Source organism: Rhinolophus sinicus, linkage group LG04 (assembly GCF_036562045.2).
Source record: "Rhinolophus sinicus isolate RSC01 linkage group LG04, ASM3656204v1, whole genome shotgun sequence".
Classification (NCBI taxonomy): Eukaryota; Metazoa; Chordata; class Mammalia; order Chiroptera; family Rhinolophidae; genus Rhinolophus; species Rhinolophus sinicus.
In genome coordinates this window covers 3,515,500-3,536,673 of record NC_133754.1, presented here as the reverse complement: position 1 = coordinate 3,536,673, position 21,174 = coordinate 3,515,500, and positions in this window count along the sequence as shown.

Below are 21,174 nucleotides of genomic sequence, written 5' to 3'. Positions count from 1 at the left end.
CTATTCATGTGGCTAAATGAGCAGGTGTTTTATTTCACCACAAAACCCAAATTAAGAAAAACGTGGCATCAATATCACTGTCTGTTGTCCTTATTCTAGGCTTGGTTTTGTGAAAAATTGTATCCGTTAAAAATTGGATGCACAGTAAATGAAATTTTAAGAAAAGTGATATAGCATTCGTTCTTAAGGAATTCAGGAACTTGAAGCTCTTTATGATGTAATATATTTACATCGGTCAGCAATATGTACAAATATATCAGCAGTAGAAAACATTGGAAATACTTCTGTACAAACATAGTATCAACTGGCTGTTTGAAGTCTGTTTGCTCCCATTGAATCCTACACTTCCTGAAGCATAACATATCTTGTAGTGTATTTGATTTGTAAGCACAGTAGCTTCTATAGCACCTAACAAAGTATGGAATGATATGATTAAAACATGAAGACCTTAAAGTTTTTGATATAAATGAAATACTTAATGGTTTATTAAACTTATTAACAAGCCACGCCTAAGGTGAGTTTCTTCCGCCAGTTTCACAAGTCTCTAGTCTATCGATTGTAAGTAGAAAGTTTTTGCTAGTGTGTCTTTAAAGCTGTGTCACATAAAAGGGTGCAGGTAACAAGGTCATTTTAATGTGATAATGGAATTGTATACAAAATGTTTCAGGAGTAAGTACACTGTTTTGTTTTCACTGCCTTTCCTCTAGGCTCACCGAAATGTCTCTAATCCCTTATTCTCATGCACTGGCATTTTACTTTGGGACAGAGCCTGAATGTGTTTTAGGAAGTCATTGAGAGGATGCAGAGGGAGGAAAAGGGTGCTTTCAAAATTTTCAAGGCTTCAGTTGGCACATGCATTGTTTTCAATTTGCAGTTTTAATTTGGAGACACACCTCCAACACCTCCTGCAATGTATCAGAATTTCATCCCAGCCCATAACCATTCCAAGAACACACGTAACCTCTTTCCTTCGGATCTTCCAAGTTGACTGCCACGTGGATAATAGAAGCAGGTAATGAGAAGTAATGTGAAGAATCAGTGCCCAGTGACAAAGCGTGTCGTCACTGCTCCAGCAGCCAGCGGCTCCGGGCATGGGTAGCCATGTTTCATAAATGGCAGGAACAGGATGTCTATGCTTTGATCAAGGGGGGACAGAAAAAAAGGGGGGGCAGCTTCAGGATACTTGCGAAATTTAGATACTAAGAAACTCTTTCTGAAGATACGTTTTTGCAAGACAGTATAACCTATCTCCAATTAAGCTTCTAGATTCCTTTTTCTTGGATGTCAGCTCTTGGAGTCCATAGTGTGGCAAATGTATTGAAGACCGTACCATGGAACTTTTGACTTGTGTTTCACTCCCAACAGGAGTGATCCACCTTCCGGCTTTTTCTAGAACTTGTCTTGGTTTTAGGACATTCTTGGGACATTCCTTTCTGGATGTAAAAAGTCCCTGTTTGAGTGATGACTATAGAAGTTTGGGAAAAAGTAAAAACCCAGTTGGTGGCCCTAAAGTTAGGTGTCAAAAGCAGCACTGTCTTCTGTGTGGAACGGCCAGGCACAGCGTAGCCTCCTGTGTCATCCATGGTCACCAGTGCGCTTTGTCCACGCCCTCTTACACTGGGAACCCCAGTCCACCATTTGCCCAGATGGGCTACCCACAGTTGCATCGCTCTGAGTGACACAAATGTCATGTGCTGTAATCGTGGTAACAGTCTTTTTCTAATTTGTGTGGAGATTAGCTGCCATGCTTTGCATTGAGATAATGATAGTTTAATTCCAACATTGTAAATATTGTGACGGTTTTTTATGGGAGCTCCAATAATGAAAATAAGATTGATTACAAATAACACCACCTGTATGACCCAGACATGAAAAGGAAGTCTAAACCACTGTGCTATGTTCACGGGAGTTGGAAGGTCACAGGTACCTGATTAGAGAGGTAAATAACTGAAACAGAACACACTACATAGGATGTAGGAAAGAATTTGGTTTGCTGCACGGTGGCAAAGGGATGTCAAGCCACGTGGAGGCCGACTGTCACACACACAGGAGAGACTGGCAAGTACTTTGAAATCGACCAGGATTTTGTCTCCCAAAAAGACACCAATGCCAGTTTGAAAGTGGAAGCCTCTGAATTGGCTTGGGCACAGCTCACTCGCACACACACTGTCATAGCATTCCCTTGCTTGATGTCTGAAACTGAGTGATGTCGCATTTCTTGGCTCAGAGGTGGCACTAAGACATCCTGCGGGGGAGCAAGGGGTGAGGCTTTGATAAGCAGATGCCTGGGATGCCTGTAACGCACATCGGCCTCTGTGGACGCCTAATGCAGTCACTCTGCCGCAGAGCGAGTGACAAGTCACGTGACCGCAATAAACTAAAGGTGGCTCTGGATGTCTGGTGTGAATCACGTCGTCTCAAAGAGCTTCTTGATTTCTGTGAAGATCGAAGGAAACTGCAGGTCGCTGATACCTTGTCCGCTTGCAGACTACACTTTGCTCATCTCTGTGCCTGCTCCGCAGACAACGCGATGGTTGAAATTCAGCAGATTCCACTGAGTCTGTCAACTTCGTAGCCATGAACGTGAACCGGCGTCTCCTGCTGCATCCTCCACACACATTTTACGCAAAACTGCTGAAAGCTGCGTGGTGTGTTTAGCTGTGATTTTGAATCTTTAATTCTAAAAGATTTTGGCCACTTCCCGGTTTTCTCCAAATATGCACAAGCGCTCAGTGAGAGTTTCGACTTTATTGAAATGGGAGAAGATAAGATCATACTGGTACCTCCGAGTTGGTCAGCCATGTCGCTGGCCTGAGACAAGATGGTAAAAGACTGACCTGCCATAAAATCATATATTCACAGTGTGGGGAAGGCCAAGTTATCTTTCTCGACAACAACTGATGATGGTAATAGAGAAATTATAGAAAATCAGAAATTCATTACGCCCTTTCTCCAAATCTGTTAAATAATCTCTGAATGGAACCTAAGGTATCTAGAAAGGGATAGACTGATGGACTGTGCTTGATTTATTCAATTCGCTGGTATGTATAGGTTGCAACAAAATCTTGTAGAGGGAAGGAAGGAAGGAAGGAAGGAAGGAAGAAAGACCTCATTTGGGGGGAAATAAGATTGCTTCATATTAGGCTAAATGATTGCTGGTACTATGTGACCAATGTCATCTAAAGCAAGCTGACCATCCACTCACCCTGGGAGGGGTGGACTCCTTTCCCTGAAAGGAATGTTCTTACAAAGATAAGTAGGCCCATTAAATGTTTACTGGTTTGGAATATACAGCTCTGACAAGCACGTGCCTTGTGGATGCAAGCCACCTGTCAGCCCTGCCACTGGGCTATAAGCTCCGCCCCTTTTGGGGTTCTGAGATTCTCCATCTTAAGGCTGCTCAAGACACTGTCTCTGTCTGTAAGGTCCCTTAATAATCTGTGACGTAATTCGGAGTTGTCAGCCTCTCTGTATGGTCTCTTGGCCCTGGGGAAATTTCCCCAATACTCCAGAACTCAAAAAACTTCACAAGAAAAGGGCAACCAAATTAAACAGAACAGCCTAAATTTTTTCATTAGAACTGTAAGATATTTGGAAACCAACTTCGGCTTTAAAATTCAGATTATACCCATGGTTTAAAACCTTTTTCCCAGAGAAAGGGGTTTTTAATTGTTGATGACATGAGGTATGCTTTGGAGTGTTCACAAATAATTGACATTTCAAGTGTGCAGAGTCTGTCTATATGATGAATTCCCAGATGTACAAGAGCTGATTGACAAACAGCTGTTCTACCTAAATGAGCCTGTAGGTGCAGAGGGAATGGACATTTCTGGAGAGCTGGGACTAAATCCCACAGGTACACTGAGTGTTCTGTAAGTCATTCCCCAGCCACTTTGTGCTCAGATGCTTGTAGGGGAGGTGCTTAGCTGATGTCACCAGGTTCAAGTTAGGGTGAAGGGATGAGTGAAACCTCTCTAGGTGTTGGTGGAGACTAGTAAGGAGGTGTATATAATACATCAGCTAAGGACCAGGTGAGGGGACACCTGGTGTCATTACATGTGGGGCTCATTACTAGTGGTTCCCATCACTAGTGCACGTCAGAAAGTTCACAGTACTCATGTAGGGCCCTACACGGAGGGAGCTGCGTCCAAATCTCTGGGCAGTTGTGTTTGTTTGGGGATTTGAAATGCTCCTGAGTTTATTCTGAAAGCTCACCGAGTCACACACCATTGGATATGACAAAGGTGTGGTGTTCGATGACGTAAGCGTTTAAAAATAGCAACACATTTGGTTGCCTTTTGTTTTCTTTTTGCTGGAAATGAATTTTGGATGGTAAAACTGTCCACATTCCGCTTTTATTTTTGACTTTTATCAATTTTTCTTGTAGTGATGGTAGTGTGCACAGACAGGAAGAAAGGGAAGGAAGGAATGTTTTGTTGTTGCTCTTTTCCTACATGAAAGAAGAGACAAATCTGTCCCTAATGCTCAGTTTTACATTATTGTTTTTAAAAATCTGAGCAAGAAATAAGCTAAATGGCATTTTTATTTGCTTAATGGAGCTTTTTATAATCTTGGATCAGGCGGTTGAAATGTTGATTCTCTGTCTTGATCCAGGATGATAAGCGCTTGCTTTGGAGAGCGCTCATTAGTTTGCAGAGCACTTTGTCCACCAGATAGCATTTTGTCCTCACATAGACCCTGTCCTAAGGACAGCGGAGCAGATATTTAATATTCTGACTTTGCAGGAAAATAAGGCTGACTGCAGTCTTGTGACATGTGTTTCATGGCTTGTATTTACAATTCAAATGTGCAAAAAAGTTAAGGTAACCTATTTCATCTTTTAAAACTGATGTCATCTTACTTTTGATACATTTTTGAGTTGTTTAAGTGTTCCGTAGCAGGTCATCTCAGTTTCTTTGGCCAAATGCTTGCTCTTTCACCTCACTCCACCTTTTCTTGTCTGCCTGTGCAGGTGATGATAGCGTAGATGGGACAGGGATGAACCGCTAAATGCCCCTAGGAGTGGTGGGGGTGGGGCTTCCAAACCTGACCTGAGTCCCACCCTGGGAGCTTAGTCTCCTCTCTCAGATCTTATCGGGCAGGTTGAAGAAACTAAATCTGAGCCCCTGCTTTGCTGGAGTCTCCCTGGGGCACCTGCGTTTTCTGCTGGCTTTCACCTCGCCTTCCCTCCCTCTCCAGCGGTGCCTCCACTGCTGAGGGGGCTGTGCAACTCCATCTCTGCTCACCCACCTGCTCATCTTCCCTTTGTCCTCCTGTCCTGGGGTTCCTTTTATAGTTACTCCCAGATCTCTGAGGTTTTGATGTGATATGTAAATAAATGTTTGGCATCCAGAAAAGAATTTGGCTGCTTAGCAAACTCTAGCTTTAGATGTATCTCCCTTTCTGTAAGGTGTGTCTAAGTTAAGGTATGCAGTTGACTCACACAGTGGGAAGCTGCAGGAGTTTGTGATGTAAAATGGAAACTTAAAATAATTAGCGTTACAGCTTCAAAATATCATGACATTCTAGTTTTTTAGAGGACAATTAACCAGTGAATGGCAAAGCCATAAAAACATCCCCACATCCATAACTTCTGATGTTTTCTATTACACATGGTTCTTTTTATTCTTAATGTGCCTCATAAACAGCATCACAGTCAATCACAAATTCTTTCTTTCTAAAGGGCGCATGTGTGTGTGTATGTGTGTTTGCGCGCACACACATACACACACACCAATGGGAGGGTGGTGTTCAAAAGCAGTATTTCAAAATGGTAAGAAATATTTCTGTATTTTTTAACACTGGCAAGTTAAACAGAAATTGTAATCAGAGCATGCTAGGTCAATCTGATATAGATAAAAACTATTTCTTTATAATCTGTCTATTTCTAGAGTCTGTCTGTAGTTAATTGTCAACACCTGTAAGAACCATCTGGCAGTGTCCCTGGGTTATGGGCTGGCATCAGCTTTTCAGATCAGCTGATTCATGCAGGGTCATGAGCTGTTTGTTCCCACTGAATATGCAACGTCCTAAATGGCTATACATCGACTCCAAATGCCAGCTGTTTTTCTGATACACAGTTTTTGTTGGCGGACAGTTTAGCCATCACCTGAATTGACACCAGACGAAGCAAAATGTTCTCAGCTAAGAAAAACTTGACTGGGATTTAACTTCGCTTTTCAGATGTAACTAAAAGCATAGCATGCATATGTTTTGGGAATGACATGCAGTTTAAATATGCCATTTTCCTCATACAGTTCTGAATTGCCATCGGATGAGAGTATCATGCTACTAGATTAGACTCAGAGAGAGGGAATTTCCTTGTCTTTTTTTAATTGAGAAAGGAATTGTGCTATGCAGGAGAGACACTGTTCCCTGATGTGTTAATGATAATTGTGCTTTTACTAGCTAAGGATAGTTTAATTGCCCAGGTCACTTCAGTAATATGGCTGAAACCCACAGGGATTCCAGGGGTACCTGGAACATCCATGCCCCGCCATGGTAACATCTGGTCCTCAGTGCTTTATATTGATGGGGATGGTTGGAACTTGAAAGAATGTGAATTTAGACTGCGATAATCCATGATGACTTTGCACTTACGTACAAATGTTAAACGCACTGGATGTCATGTAAAGAGTATCGGGAGTGAAAATCTTATGTACATTTGACTTCTACTTTCATTATATGTTGCATGCCTAACTCATGTTTAAGTGTTGTTTACTTACTTTATAAATTAATAGTACATTCTCATGGTTCAAAACTTCAAAGATATAATTGGATATTGAGTGAAAATTCTTCATACCATTATCCACTGCCACCCACTAAACTCTTTTCCTACAGCATGTCACATTTATCATGTTTTGGTGCATTTTTTGAAGACATCTAATACATGTACTAACAAATTTAAATATAAATATGTATATTTATATACATTTTATATATTTATATGCACAAATGTTTATATGTGAATTTGCATATAATTATTGCTAATTATTGGTATATTTTAATAAGTAGCATCAATATATATAATTATTAATTCAATTAATGGGGTTATTATGTATTTATATAAAAATATATATTTATATAAAATAAATGTGTAGTCTAATATATACCTTATTATATATAATATAGTTATATATAGTATGTGATGTATAACACATGTATATAAATATATAGATACTTCCCCCCATCCAAAAGTGGTGACATACTATAATATTCTTGTAGGTCTTGCTGTTTTCAATGAGCAATTCCTGGATTCATTCCATTTCATTACATGAACTGTCCTTATTTTTTGTTCTGTAACAGAATAGTGTTTCAGTAGACATTTTGATAGACATTTGGTTTGATAGACATTTTGGTTTCCAATTTTTGGCTATTGCAACAATGCTGTCATGAGTAACTGTGTGTGTGTGTGTGTGTGTGTGTGTGTGTGTGTGTGATGTGTATGTGTGTGTGTGTGGGTGTGTATGTGTGTGGTGTGTGTGTATGTATGTGTTTTCTACATTTGTAATGATCACTAGTTCAAGCCAGCTTTGTCGTTGTTTTGAATAGCTTTCATTCTCTGAATAACCAGTCTATTTATGCATTTTCCAATTGATGGCTATCTGGGTTGTTTCCACTTTTTTTCCTATTATGAATAAAGCTCCTATGAATATTGTTAAGTCGTTTTTGAACATATGTTTTCATTTTTCTTAGTTAAGTCCCAAGGATTTGCATAGCTCGGTCACAGGGTATATCCGTGTTAATACAGAACTGCCAGATATTTTTCCAAAGTGGCTGTACTATGTTACATGCCTGCTAATAATATGTAACAGTTCCCGCTGTTGACATCCTCAAGAGCATTTGATGTTAGATAGTGCTATTTCGTGGTGGTTATAATTTTCATTTTTATGGTGAGTCATAATGTGCACCTTTTCGCAATGTTTATCGCTGGTTTGAATAACTGCTTCCCCATCTTTAATTGGGCTGTCTTTTTGGAGTATTATGCTTTATGGTGATGTTTAATGAGCACATTTTTAATTTTGTAAAAGTCAAGTTAATTTTTGGCTTGTATTGTTCTTGATTTTCATGACCTAAGAAACTGTAGTTATCTTCCAGGCATGAAGATATTCCTCTAAGTTTTCTTCTGATGCCTTTATAGGTTTAGCTTTATTCTGAGGTGTGTGAGCTATTACATTCATTTCTGTGTAGCTGTGAAGATGTGGTGAAAATTTACTTTTTCAACTGAGGTGAAATTCACATAATGCAAAATTACAGCCACTAATTCTTTTTATCTTCAAAGCATTTTCATCCCCCCAAAAGGAATCCTGTCAATAATCAGTTGCTACGTGTTCTGACTGCCCCCAACTCCTGGCAGCCACCAATCTGCATTCTGACTATGAATTTACCTATTCTGGACATTTAGTGCAAATGGAATCATATAATACATGCCCTTTTGATATCTGACCTCTTTCACTTAGCATAAACTTTGGAAAAGCATAAAGCATATGATAAGCTTTGTCTCAGTTGTAGCATGTATCAAGACTTCATTAATTTATCTAGCTGTGTAATATTTCAGGTGTGTATTGACCAAAGTGTGTTTATTCGTTCATCTCTGGATGGACTCTTGGGCTGTTTCTACCATTTTGCTATTATAAATAGTGCTACTATGAACATTGGTGTATCATTTGTTTGTACACCCATTTTCAATTATTTTGCTTGATGATATGGTGAGTCTGTTGTTTGAGTTTCTGAGGAACCACAAAGCTGTTTTCTACAATGGCTGAACCGTTTTACATTCCCATCGTGCAATATCAAGTTTTCTAATTTCTCTAAATCTCCCAACGCTTATTAGTTTCCTTTTAGTTGTATCCATCTCAGTGAGTGTAGAGTAGCAACTTATTATGGTAAGAATCATTTTTTCCATTAAAATTTGTGGTTCATCTATCACTATTTGTTGAAAAGACTCTCTTGACATATTGAATTGTTTTTGGTGCTTTGGTTAAAAAAAAATGAACATATGAGTGTGGGTCTATTTCTAAGCTCTAGTCTGTCCCATGGATTTGTACACAAATCCTTATGCCAGTGTCACATTGTCTTTTTTCATAAAAGCACTTTATTGAGGTCTTACTGACATACAAAAAGCTGTATATGTGCAATGTGCACAACTTGATGAGTTTGGAGATGAGTGTACACCAGTGAAACCATCACCATAATCTGTGCCATAACATATCCATCACCTCCCAAACTTTCCTTCCACTGTCATTATTATTGTTATTGATATTAGGAAAGAACACTTAACATAAGGCCTACCTCTTATCATAGTTTCAGTACATAATATGATATCGTTAACCATACACACTCTACCAGTAGTAGATTTCTAGATTTATTCATGTGGTAGAACTGAAACTGTCCTTTTCACTAATACTTCAGTCTCCTTCTTCCTCCAGCCCCTGGCAACCAGCACTCACTCGCTGCTTCTCTGAGTTTAACTATTTTAAATCCCTCACAGAAGTGGTATTAGGGAATATTGGTTCTTCCGTGTCGCTTTTCTTTCTCCATTCATCCATTGAAGGGTGCCTAGGTTGCTTCCATGTCTTGGCTATTATGACTAATGCTTCAATAAACATGGAGGTGCAGCTATCTTTTTAAAATCCTATTTCAATTCCTTTGGATATATAACCAGAAATGAGATAGCTACATTGTCTTGACTTTATAGCTTTATAGTAAGTCTTGAGTCTAGGTTGAAAAGTATTCCAGTTTTTCTAAAAAAAAAAAAAATTTTGACTATGCTCAATTCTTGAATTTCCATGTAATTTCCATCTATCTATATATATCTGACATTTCCCCATTCTTGAATAAAATGATGGTGAAGCTAGGCTTTTCTTACTATACAGTATTACTGCATTCTGAGAAAATGAATAGTAAATCAAAAGAACCTCAGAGGATTCAAAATCTGTAGCTAGGGAAAAAAAGAAAGAAAATGTATGTGCACTATTTTTTTTCGTTGCTATAACAAGCCATATACTGGGTAGATTATAAACAACAGAAATTTGCTTTTCACGGTTCTGGAGGCTGAAAGTCTAAGATGAAGGCACTGGGCTTTGTTTTGGGTTTATAGCTGGTGTCTTCTCTCTGTCCCCTCAATGGTGGAAGGGTTGAGGGAGCTCTCTGCAGCCTCTTGTGTTAGGGCACTAATCCCATTCCTGAGGGCCCCGCACTCATGACCTAAGCACCTCCCAGAGTTCCTACTTGATAATGCCATCAACTTTCCGGGTTAGGTTTCATCATAAGCATGTTCGGGGGACACACATATTCAGACCATGGTAAGCTGGCGTGCTGGCACTGATAAGGTTAATGAGAGCTCACTCACGTAAGCCTACTCACTAGATGTCTGTCCTTTGAGGTCTGAATAGCACGTTTTTAGTAGCACAACAAAAGGTAACACCTTGGCTTGTGCACCTGATCTGAGGCTCTTCTGTTTTCTCTGTGACTTTATTTCATCCATTAGTGCTGTAGCTTCAAATTTTTTACTCCCTACTCCATTTCTCAACCTTTAGTGATGGTCACGTTTTGTCTCTGATCAAAGGTTAATGTTTCCCTTGATCTTGCAACTAACAGCTTCTTTCTCCACTTTCAAATTTATTCAAGGTGTTTCTAAGAAGAACTGATACTAAATATAGCCACCACATCATCTTCTTTTTTCTCCCTAACCTATTGTTTCCCTAATGCAATTGCTTTCCTTAAGATTAAAAAGAATTTATTTAATAGTTAACTTATGGAAATATTTTCCATGTTTCTCTTTTGATTTACCTGCTGCATGTAAAGCTATTATTATTTCCTTCCTCATGACCTCTCTACTATCTACTCGTATTCTTATAGAATAGATCATTTTATAAGAAAACATCAGTTACCAAAATTGACTCAAGAAGTAGAAACCTTAACAGTCCAATAACTGTAGTAAGAATTTGAAAGTTATTCAAGGAACTGTCCCCCAAATAGCATCAGGTCTAGACAGTTCTATAGGTGAATTGCACCACACCTACATAGAACCGAAAATCCCTGTGATCTACAACTGTCCTGGAGAGTGTAAAACCTTCCAACTTATTTTACAAGACTAGCATGACCCTGATTACAACACAAAACAAGACAAATGCACAGAAAAACAAAGTCTCTCAAAAGAAATCTATGGGCTAGTCCTATTTTCTGACATAGATGCAATAATTCTGAATAAAATGTGAGCAAATCCACCTAGAATTTTATGAAAAGAATAATGCATAATAACCAAGTAGGGTGAATACCAACATTTAAAACCACAAAATTAGAAAATGTATTAACATAATCCAGGACATTGACAGCCAAAAAAAGTAAAACATAGGGTCATTTTAGTAGATGCCAAAGCATGTGAATCTTCATTCTATGTTTGAAAAATCCTTCAACTTAGGAATCTTTAGAGAAGCAGAGCCTGCCTCCTATTACATGCAATGAAAGTGCCAGATACTTTTCTGGACGCTCTTGTAGCTGGGTCTCATGCACACAACGGATCATACTCAACCCACACTGATCTAGGCTTTTCTTACTATACAGTATTACTGCATTCTGAGAAAATGAATAGTAAATCAAAAGAACCTCAGAGGATTCAAAATCTCTCAGGAACTCGACTCAGGAACTCGAACGACAAAGGAGTTGGGGTGGTGCAGGGTTCTCTCCCTGCAGCAGGCAGCTTGTGTATTTACTCAAATTCTTTGACCTTAATCTATCCCTTCAGTATTTTTACTCCAAGGATTCTGCCTTGTAATTCTCTAACTTCTTCCCATTCATTCTCTTGCTAAAGTTTCTCCGAGATATGGCTCCCTCCCCAGAGCTCTCTTTACGTGTTTACATTCATTATATCCACTTAAAATTCACAAATTCCCCTTTTTCTAACTCCTATTACTTTTTAAGTTTATTTACATATACTAATATATCAGTATTAGTAAATGTATACATATAACTTATCATTATCTTCTTCTGGTTTCCCCCCCACAATGAATAGTTTAGGTGGGAATGTGATCCAGGGAGCGGACGTGAGAACAGAGGGTGGAAGGCGGATGTGGGGTAGGCGTGTGTTATTACTTCGATCGTTGCCTGTGGTTACTGTTTTCTTGACCATAAGACCTTCTAAGGAGTATCTTGAAATACGTCTCTTGTATCTTCCCTGTCTAAGACCAGAGAGCAGGGAGCATTTATCATCAGCTGTCCTGCTTCGTTAATCAAGGGGTAACTCACTAGGTGCAACCCCCCTATGTTTCTAGGCCACACCTGTACAAGTGAAGGTGTTTAAGGAGGGCTGTTCCTGTAGGTTCCCCAGCGGGAGGAAGGGAGAGGCTTCCTGTTTGGGGCCAAGGTCAGCCTCTGGCAGGTTGCACCTGTTCTTAGCTGAGCAAAGCCTTTTTGCACCTGGTGGTTGTAGCAGTGGCTAGAATACAGGGAAGGCCCAGGGGATCTGAGGTGCTGCACCAGAAACATTGGATGTGATCTTATCTATGGATCTAAGGAGAAAAATCAGGAAGTACCACGTCCATTGGTGCTGAAAAACACTTGAAAATTTTCCAGGTATGATTTTCTTGATTAAAACATAAAGTAGGTACAATGTAAATATCTTAAACATACACAGGCGTATCAAAGCAAATGTATACTTAAAGGCAAAATGTGGATTTACAATTACTGAAGCCAGAAAATAGACAGAAAACAGAGTGCTTTGTATGCCGCTAGTACTTTAAACTCTAATGGAAGTATTAACAACATACTAGCCAATAGAGATACAATGGAGGTTTGGGGAGTGATAGGAAAACTGCTACTAGTTTTTGATGAAATGATTATACTCTGGAAAACAGAAAAAATAATCAACCACCAATCTATAAACAAGATAACACAAAAAGAGTAAAATATTAATATACAGTTATCAGTATCAACTATATTTACAAAAATAACAGGTTGGATCACATACTGGAAGAAAAATACATAACAGCAATAAAATTAGAGCACAGAAATAAACTTAATGAGAAATGTAAAAAAAATATAAAACATTTAAAATATTGGGGACTGCAATTAGACCTATACACATGCAAAAATATACCATATCCTTGACTAGATAGTCTCAATTTTTTAATGTTAGCTATTCTTCCTATTTATGTTTCTGAATGGAAACCAATGCTGATGAAATATCAATAACCGTATTCTCCGGTGCTAGGCAAAAGGATTGTAAGAGTCACGTGGGAGAAACAAAGACGAAGCATGCAATGAAAAGGGAAAGCAGTGCGGGGGTACTAATTCCTAATAGAGTATAACATGCCGCCAAGTCTCAGGAAGTAAAACAGGGTACAGCTTCACGAACAGGCAGACAGAGCAATGAAACAAAATAGATCCTCACCTACACAAATAGACTAAAAAAAGTACAGTTATATTTTTATCATAATATATATATTAATTTTGAAACATTGTTATTTTAAATAAAATAAGTCCCAATTTTCCAACTATCAGATAAATAAAAATCCAACATTGACAAAATAATACTGTTTGCAAGGGACAGGAAAGTAAGCACTCTTATACATATTTGGGGGGAATAACAAAAATGCGCACCCCATATGTGAAGGAATTCATCAATATTAATGAAAATAAAGAATGTATTCACCCATTGGCACAATGGTCTTTCTTGTAGGAATTTATTCTACAGAAATACCTTTACAAGTTGAAAAGTGGCAAAGAACAAGTTTAATTTTTCTAGCATTTCTGTTATCCAAAAATAAAGGTTTGAAAACAATACAAGTTATGATATATTTCTAACTTATACAAAGCAATACATTTTGCATAATATAGATATAGTGCAGATTTTATACCAGGTTTAATATTTCATTTCAGTTCCTGTAAGTTCACTGATTTTGTGTCAGCCTTATCTATTGAGAACTGAGAGAGGTAGACTTAAATCTTTTGTGCAACTCATGGTTTACATGTCTCAGGGATAGAAATGCAGTCAATTTTTTAAATAATTAAACAGCCTTGATGAATTATCTTGTTTTTGTTGTTTCTATGTAGTAATGCATACAGACCATATTCTTTCTTCTATGATGACTAAATATATATGTCAACTGGGCTCGGCTATAGTACCCAGTTGTTTGGTCAAACACTAGTCGATGTTGCTGTGGAGGTGTTTTTTAGATGTGATTAACAGTAACATTCACTTGAACATAAGTAAAGATTACCTTCCATAATATAGGTGGACCTTTGGTTCAAGGCCTTAAGAACAAAGACTGAGATTTTTTATTTTATTTTTTTATGATTGACATTTATGATGACTCTCAAAATATAAACTGAAATGGTAATGGTTCTTTGCATAAAGTATACTCCCACTATATAGAGAAGCGATGAATATATTTAAAATATTGTTTACTTTTATTTACAAATGTTAATAATTATGATTTTTTTAGTCCCTCATAATGTTGAAGATGACCTATACTGAAGTCTATTAAAATATTTTTAAATCACTGGAATTCCCTAATTATAATATGGTTGTCTTCTTATTAATTATTCTTATTCTAAATAGTTTGACCTTATGTTCTCTCCTGTACTTTGCATTCTACTGAAATCTCCTGAACGTCTGTATAGTTACGTATTTTAAAGAAAATGTTTTAAGAACACTGTTTTAAAATAACAAGTGGGGAAAGTCTTCTTCAAGTTTGAAATGGATTTTTCAAATACATTTATAATATGGATATATATCAAAAACTTTTCAATGGTGTGACTTTTAATTTGATAGCATAATCATTATTCTCATTGTAATCATCATCCTCTGTATACGTATGTTTAATCAGTATTTACATACCGAGGGCAATGATCGCTTTTAATTTTCAAAACAACGCTATAAATTAGACACTGCTGTTGTAATTCTCAGAAGAAAAACTGAGGTCCAGAGAATAGATAATTTGTGCGATATCAGAGTGTTGCTAACTGATAAGAGACTTGAGTCCACGATTGTCTGATCCTATAGATCAAATTCTTAGCCACTGCATTTTATAGCCACCTGAATACCTTGTTCATTGCCCCACACACATCCTCATTCAAAATATTTTCTTGGACAAATTCTAGAGGCATCAGCTTTGTTTGTTTGTTTGTTTGTTTTGCTATCAAGCACCTTCATTTCAGGGGTAGGAACCTTAATCTTACCTTTTCCCAGAACTAGGAATTAGTTATCTGAAAAACTATGAATGATATGTTATTTTAAAAAATGGATTAAAACAATGTATAAGCTCAAATTGTGGGGATAAAGCCATTACTATCAAAGAAGTTTATTCTTCAGAGAAAAGCCTAGACAGGAAGAGACTTTGAGAGTAGCTTGGGAGAGAGGCCCGTCAGCCCATTAATGACGTAACGATGGAGGGATTTGCTGCAAGTCAGTAGTTACCTGTGACTATAAACAGTTATGCAGAATAGACCTTTTCCTTGTTTTTCAATGGTATTTCTTCATAGCCTTAAAAGCACAATTAGTTTCACTTGTCTTATCACTATGTTTTATGACTGGCATATTGTATTGCATCTATATTAAATATTGTTAAAAATGTATAGGAACGTTTTATTGTTGCGTTCCCAAAGCAAAGAATGAGGAAGGGGAAAGACGACAACCATAGCGCAGGATTTACAGACTTGTTCATGAAATACCTGTAGCAGACCTAGAAGGGACTTAAGACACACACCAAGTTGTACCGATGTGTTAGTACAAGGGTTTAAATGAGACTTCTTTCCCAGCACCTTATCATATTCTCTCTTAGCGTGCATCACTGATTATCTCTATCCTGTATTTTAAAGCTTTCATTGCTACTGACTCATTTATGCCAGCATGTAAATCGTGTCAATTCTTTCTCAACCTAAAATCAGCAACAGTCACCAGAATTGTTAACCTTGCAGTTATTCTTGACTTCTATCCTAGTTCTCTAAATCCATTCACAGCAAAACTTGTGAAAATGTTATTTGCACTCATTTTTTACTTATTTCTTTTAACCTCCCATTTTTCTCACAACACAGTGCTAATTTTTACCATCATCCACAGTGATACCAAAGGCCACGAGAAGTATTTCAACAGGTACATTTCCTGACCTCTCTCCTGCGTGTGTCCTTGTTAATTGTTCTTTTCTTATTGAATATTCCTTGGTTTTGTTTTTTATATCACTCTCCCAGGTGCCATTCATTGTTTAATGTGCTCCTTTCATTGATTGATGTATTTCTCTTGTAGATTACTGGGCAACATTCTCTTGTCTTCAGGATGACAGTAATCACCTCATTTAATGCTCCCTTTTCAATATGGCCAGAGCATCCAAAGTGTAAATATGAGTATGTATTTATTACATATAGAGAGAGGGTGCCAAAAAATGTATACACATTTTAAGAAAGGAAAAAACTATACTAAAATTGTAATATTCAATATATACAGATAAAACAAGATGAATACAAGTCGTGTGTATACACTTTTTTGGCACCCTCGGCATATATATATATATATATATATATATATATATATATTATGTACATATTTGTCATTATATATATATATGTATATAAAACATTTCACTGAAAAGTCTGAATTAAATACAATATTAGAAATATTTCTTCTTTAGTCATTTCAGTGATTAAATAATCTTAATTAACTTATTTTTATCTATCTCTAAGAGCTCAAGGAATTCTTTTAATTTCCTTGAGATTCAGTTCTTTCACTTCCAATATAAGGAATTTAGGTTAGATTAGTGTATTTGAAATTTGGGTTCTGAAATTAAATGAATTCAGGAATGGAATTTAATTTCAGTCTTTCAAAAATTCAAACTCAATAGATTTTCGTTTATATTTATATCATGTCGAACATAATCATATTATACATTAAATGGGTTATATATGTTAAACATATCTGATTGATAGCTTCAGGTATCTGATGAATATAAATTTTAAAACTTTATAATTTATTATCATTTATTATATTATTTTGGTAGACATATTTTAAAAGTAAGGAGTCAATGGGAAAAAATTAAAAAGTTATGTAATAGTGAAAAGTTCAAATTAAAATAAAATTAGATTCTGTGGCCCTTTCTAGATATAAAACCTGTAACTCTGTCAATTCCAAGATGAGTTAACATCGCAGTAGGGAATCACAATTCAAGAAAATGAACAGTGTGGGGGCGGCTGGTTGGCTCACTTGGTTAGAGTGCGAGCTCTGAACATCAGTGTTGCCAGTTCAATTCCCACATGGGCTTGTGAGCTGCACCCTCCACAACTAGATTGAAGACAACGAGCTACCGCTGAGCTTCCTGAGGGGCAGCCGGATGGCTAAGTTGGTTAGAGCATGAGCTCTCAAAAAAAGGTTGCAGGTCAAATTCCCACATGAGCTGGTGGGCTGCACTCCCTGCAACTAAAGATGAAAATGGTGACTGGACTTGGAGCTGAGCTGCACCCTCCACAACACATTGAAGGACAACGACTTGGAGCTGATGGGCCCTGGAGAAACACACTGTTCCCCAATATTTCCCAATAAAAATTGTAAAACAAAGAGAAAGAAAGGAAGGAAGACAGGAAGGAAGAAAGAGAAAGAGAGAGAGAGAGAGAGAGAGAGAGAGAGAGAGAGAGAGAGAGAGAGAGAGAAAGAAAGAAAGAAAGAAAGAAAGAAAGAAAGAAAGAAAGAAAGAAAGAAAGAAAGAAAAAAAATGAACAGTGTTTCCATGACTCTCAAATGAAACCAAAGGTAATCCTATTTTTCTTCATGTTCATGAAAGGGCATTGCTTTGCTAAGTAGAAATTACATTATGGCAGAGCTAGATATTTAGGGGAAAATTCACATGGGTGAAACTAAAATAATCAGCTATTTATTTTAGAAAGATGTTGAAACTCTGGTAGGAATGGGAAATTATGGATAGCCTCTGTGTAACCACGAATATGACTCTCACCAAGGTCCTGGAGGGACTCAGTCCCATTACCCAGGGATCAGATGATCTATACCCACCTGTGCCTCTGGTAACAAGCACACCAGCCATGGGCCCCACAGAAGATCCACTGATGGCCTCAAAACTGGTTCAAATGCAGCATGGCTGTAACTCCAGAAGTAATCCCGTCAGTCTGAGGAATCAACAGGAGAAGGTCTTTACCTGCTATAATCAGTCTATAATGACTGGAAGATTTGCTCCTTCAAAAGCACAGACACCAACGCAAGACTACAAGCATCATGGAATTAAGGCAAACATGACAGCACCAAAGAAAACCAACAAAGCTCCAGAAATTGACCTCAAAGAAATGGAGATCTGCAACTTGTCTGACAAAGAATTCAAAATAGTCTTCTAAAAGAAACTAAATGAAAGATAAGGGAAGAGAGATAGACAACTAAATGAAATCAGGAAGATATTGCATGACGAAAATAATAATTTTGATAAAGAAATTGAAACCATAAAAAAGACCCAAACAGAACCCCTGGGGTTGAAGACTACAATGATAATACTGAAAAATTTAATAGAAAACTTCATCAAAAAACTTGATCATGCAGAAGGAAGAATCAGCAAACTCAAAGGCAGATAATTTGCATTTAACCCAGGAGAGGAACAAAAAGAAAAATAAATGAAAAAGAGTGAAGAAAGACTATGTGACTTATGGTTCATCATCACACAAATGAACATTTTTATCATGACAACCCCAGAATAACAGAAAAAGTGACAGAAAGCTTATTTAAAGAAATAGTGCTGAAAATGTATCAAGTCTTAGAAGAGACATAGACATTCAGTCATACGAAGCTTAAAAGACCTCAAACCAAATAATTTTACTCTGAGACACATAATAATCAAAATGTAAAAAGTCAAAGACAAAGGGAGAATCAAAAGACAAAGAGTGGCTGAATGGATTAAAAATAAGATCCAACAATATGCTGCCTGCAAGAGACTCACATTAAGGACACAAATAGGCTGACAGTGAAAAGATGAAAAAAGACATTCCATGCAAATAGTAATCAAAAGAGGGCAGGAGTGGCTGTACTTGTAGCAGATAAAATCAACTTTCAGGCAAAATCAGTCACCAGAGACGAATGAGGTACTATATATGATACAGTGGTAATTTCACCAGGACAGTATAATAATTATAAACATATATGCAGCCAACATTAAAACATTTAATATTTAAAGCAAATATTAATAGAACTGACGGGAGAAAGAGACAGTAGTGAATAAGAGTAGGGGACTTTAATAGCCCACTCAACACTGGATAGATCACGCCAACATAAAATCACTAAGGAGACAACAGACCTGAATAACACTGTAGACCAGGGGTGTCCAAACTTTTTTCAACGTTTTTCACCAAGGGCCATATGCAGTAAAATACACAAACAGCTGGCCACTCACTCGAGGTGAAGTACGTATTGCCGCACCTGGTTTATTTAAGTAAACTAAATATATTTTTGGAATTTGCTGCGGGACGATTAACAATGGATCATGGGCCGCAGTTGGCCTACGGGCCGCAGTTTGGACACGCTTGCTGTAGACCATTTGGACCTAAAAGGCATATAGAGATATTCCATCCAACAGCACCAGAACACACATTCTTCTCAAGAGCACCTGGAACATTCTCCAGGGTAAGTCATGTATTAGGCCACCAAGCAAGCCTTACCACTTGTAAGAAGATTGCAATTATATCTAGTATCTTTTCTGACCACATGGTATGAAACTAGAAACCAAGAAGTGGAGGAAAATGGCAAAATGCACTAACTTGTTAAAGGAAGGAAAATTCAAATATAGGTAAAACTAATAAATAGAAATCAAATAGTGTTGCTTCTGGATTGGTAGTACTGACTGAAGAGAGGTTAGAGAGTATTTAGGAATGATAGAATTGTCCTCTATCTGGATTTGTATTGTGGTCACAAAGATGAATACGTATGTTGTTAAAAATAAACTGAGGCACATTAAAAATGTTAAGAGTTTATTTGAGCAAAAATCGATTCAAATCAGGCAGCATCCAATCTAGCAGATAGAAATGTTCTCCAACGGGTGTACATAATGAAAGACTTTTATTGTCAAGAGGTAGCAGGAATAAGGAAGTTATACTGGCAAAAAAACAAACAAACAACAACAACAACAACAACAAACAGGTTGGTTAGTACAAGGTCACTTTCCTTTAGGGAATGGCAGGGGTGTATCAGGAACATTAGCTAGTGGTGATCAGGGGATTCCTGATTGACTGCTCTCAGATTTCATTTTTGGGACAACTGAAACTACAATTAAGTCTTCACTTGGTGAGATGGGACTTAGCATTAGCAACTCCATTTTGGGCCTGTTGTCTTGTTTTTAACAATGTCAAAACTCATTGCAATGTATGCTTAACTGAGCATTTGCTGACTATAAAATATGTCACAATGAAATGTAAAAATAGAAATTTCAAAACTAAGCCATAAATTATTTTCATATCCTAATTAACATCTAAGATTATAAAATATAATATTTGTCTGACTATAAAATCTTAAGACTGTAAGAAGTCTCAGTTTACGTATTTCCATTTCCAATTTAGCTTCTGCATTTCAATCTTCAGGTTAGTGCTTTGAGTCTGAATAAGTTCAACCTCTTTTATCAATGAGGACTGTTAATGTCAAATATAAAAGATGTAAAAAAAAACAAACACAATTGCTTTCATTATTAAAAAAAAAAAAAACGAACATGACAAACGAACAAAAACTCATAGACACAGACAATAGTTTAGTAGTCACCAGAGGGTAAGGGAGGAGGGGGATGGTAGAAGAGGGTAAAAAGAATCAAATATATGGTGATAGAAGGAGAACTGACTCTGGGTGGTGAACGCACAATGTAATATATAGATGAAGTATTACAGAATTGTACACTTGAGACCTATGTAATTTTACTAACCATTGTCACCCCAATAAATTTTAATTTAATAAAAAAAAACTGCAACACACACTACATTTCAGTTTTTAACTGCAAAGACTTTTCTTTGCAATCTTCCTTTCACCTACAAACCAAGCAGCCGCTAATATACTGAACTACGTGCATTGCCTAATGAATGCCAGTCTTCTTGCCCAGTGATGAAAATGAATAGAGTCTTAACAGCTACAAATGGAAGCCATAATGATAGCCAATTACTGCTGAATTCTTGTCACGGGCAATAGTAAGCAACCTGCCGGCTCAGATTACACAC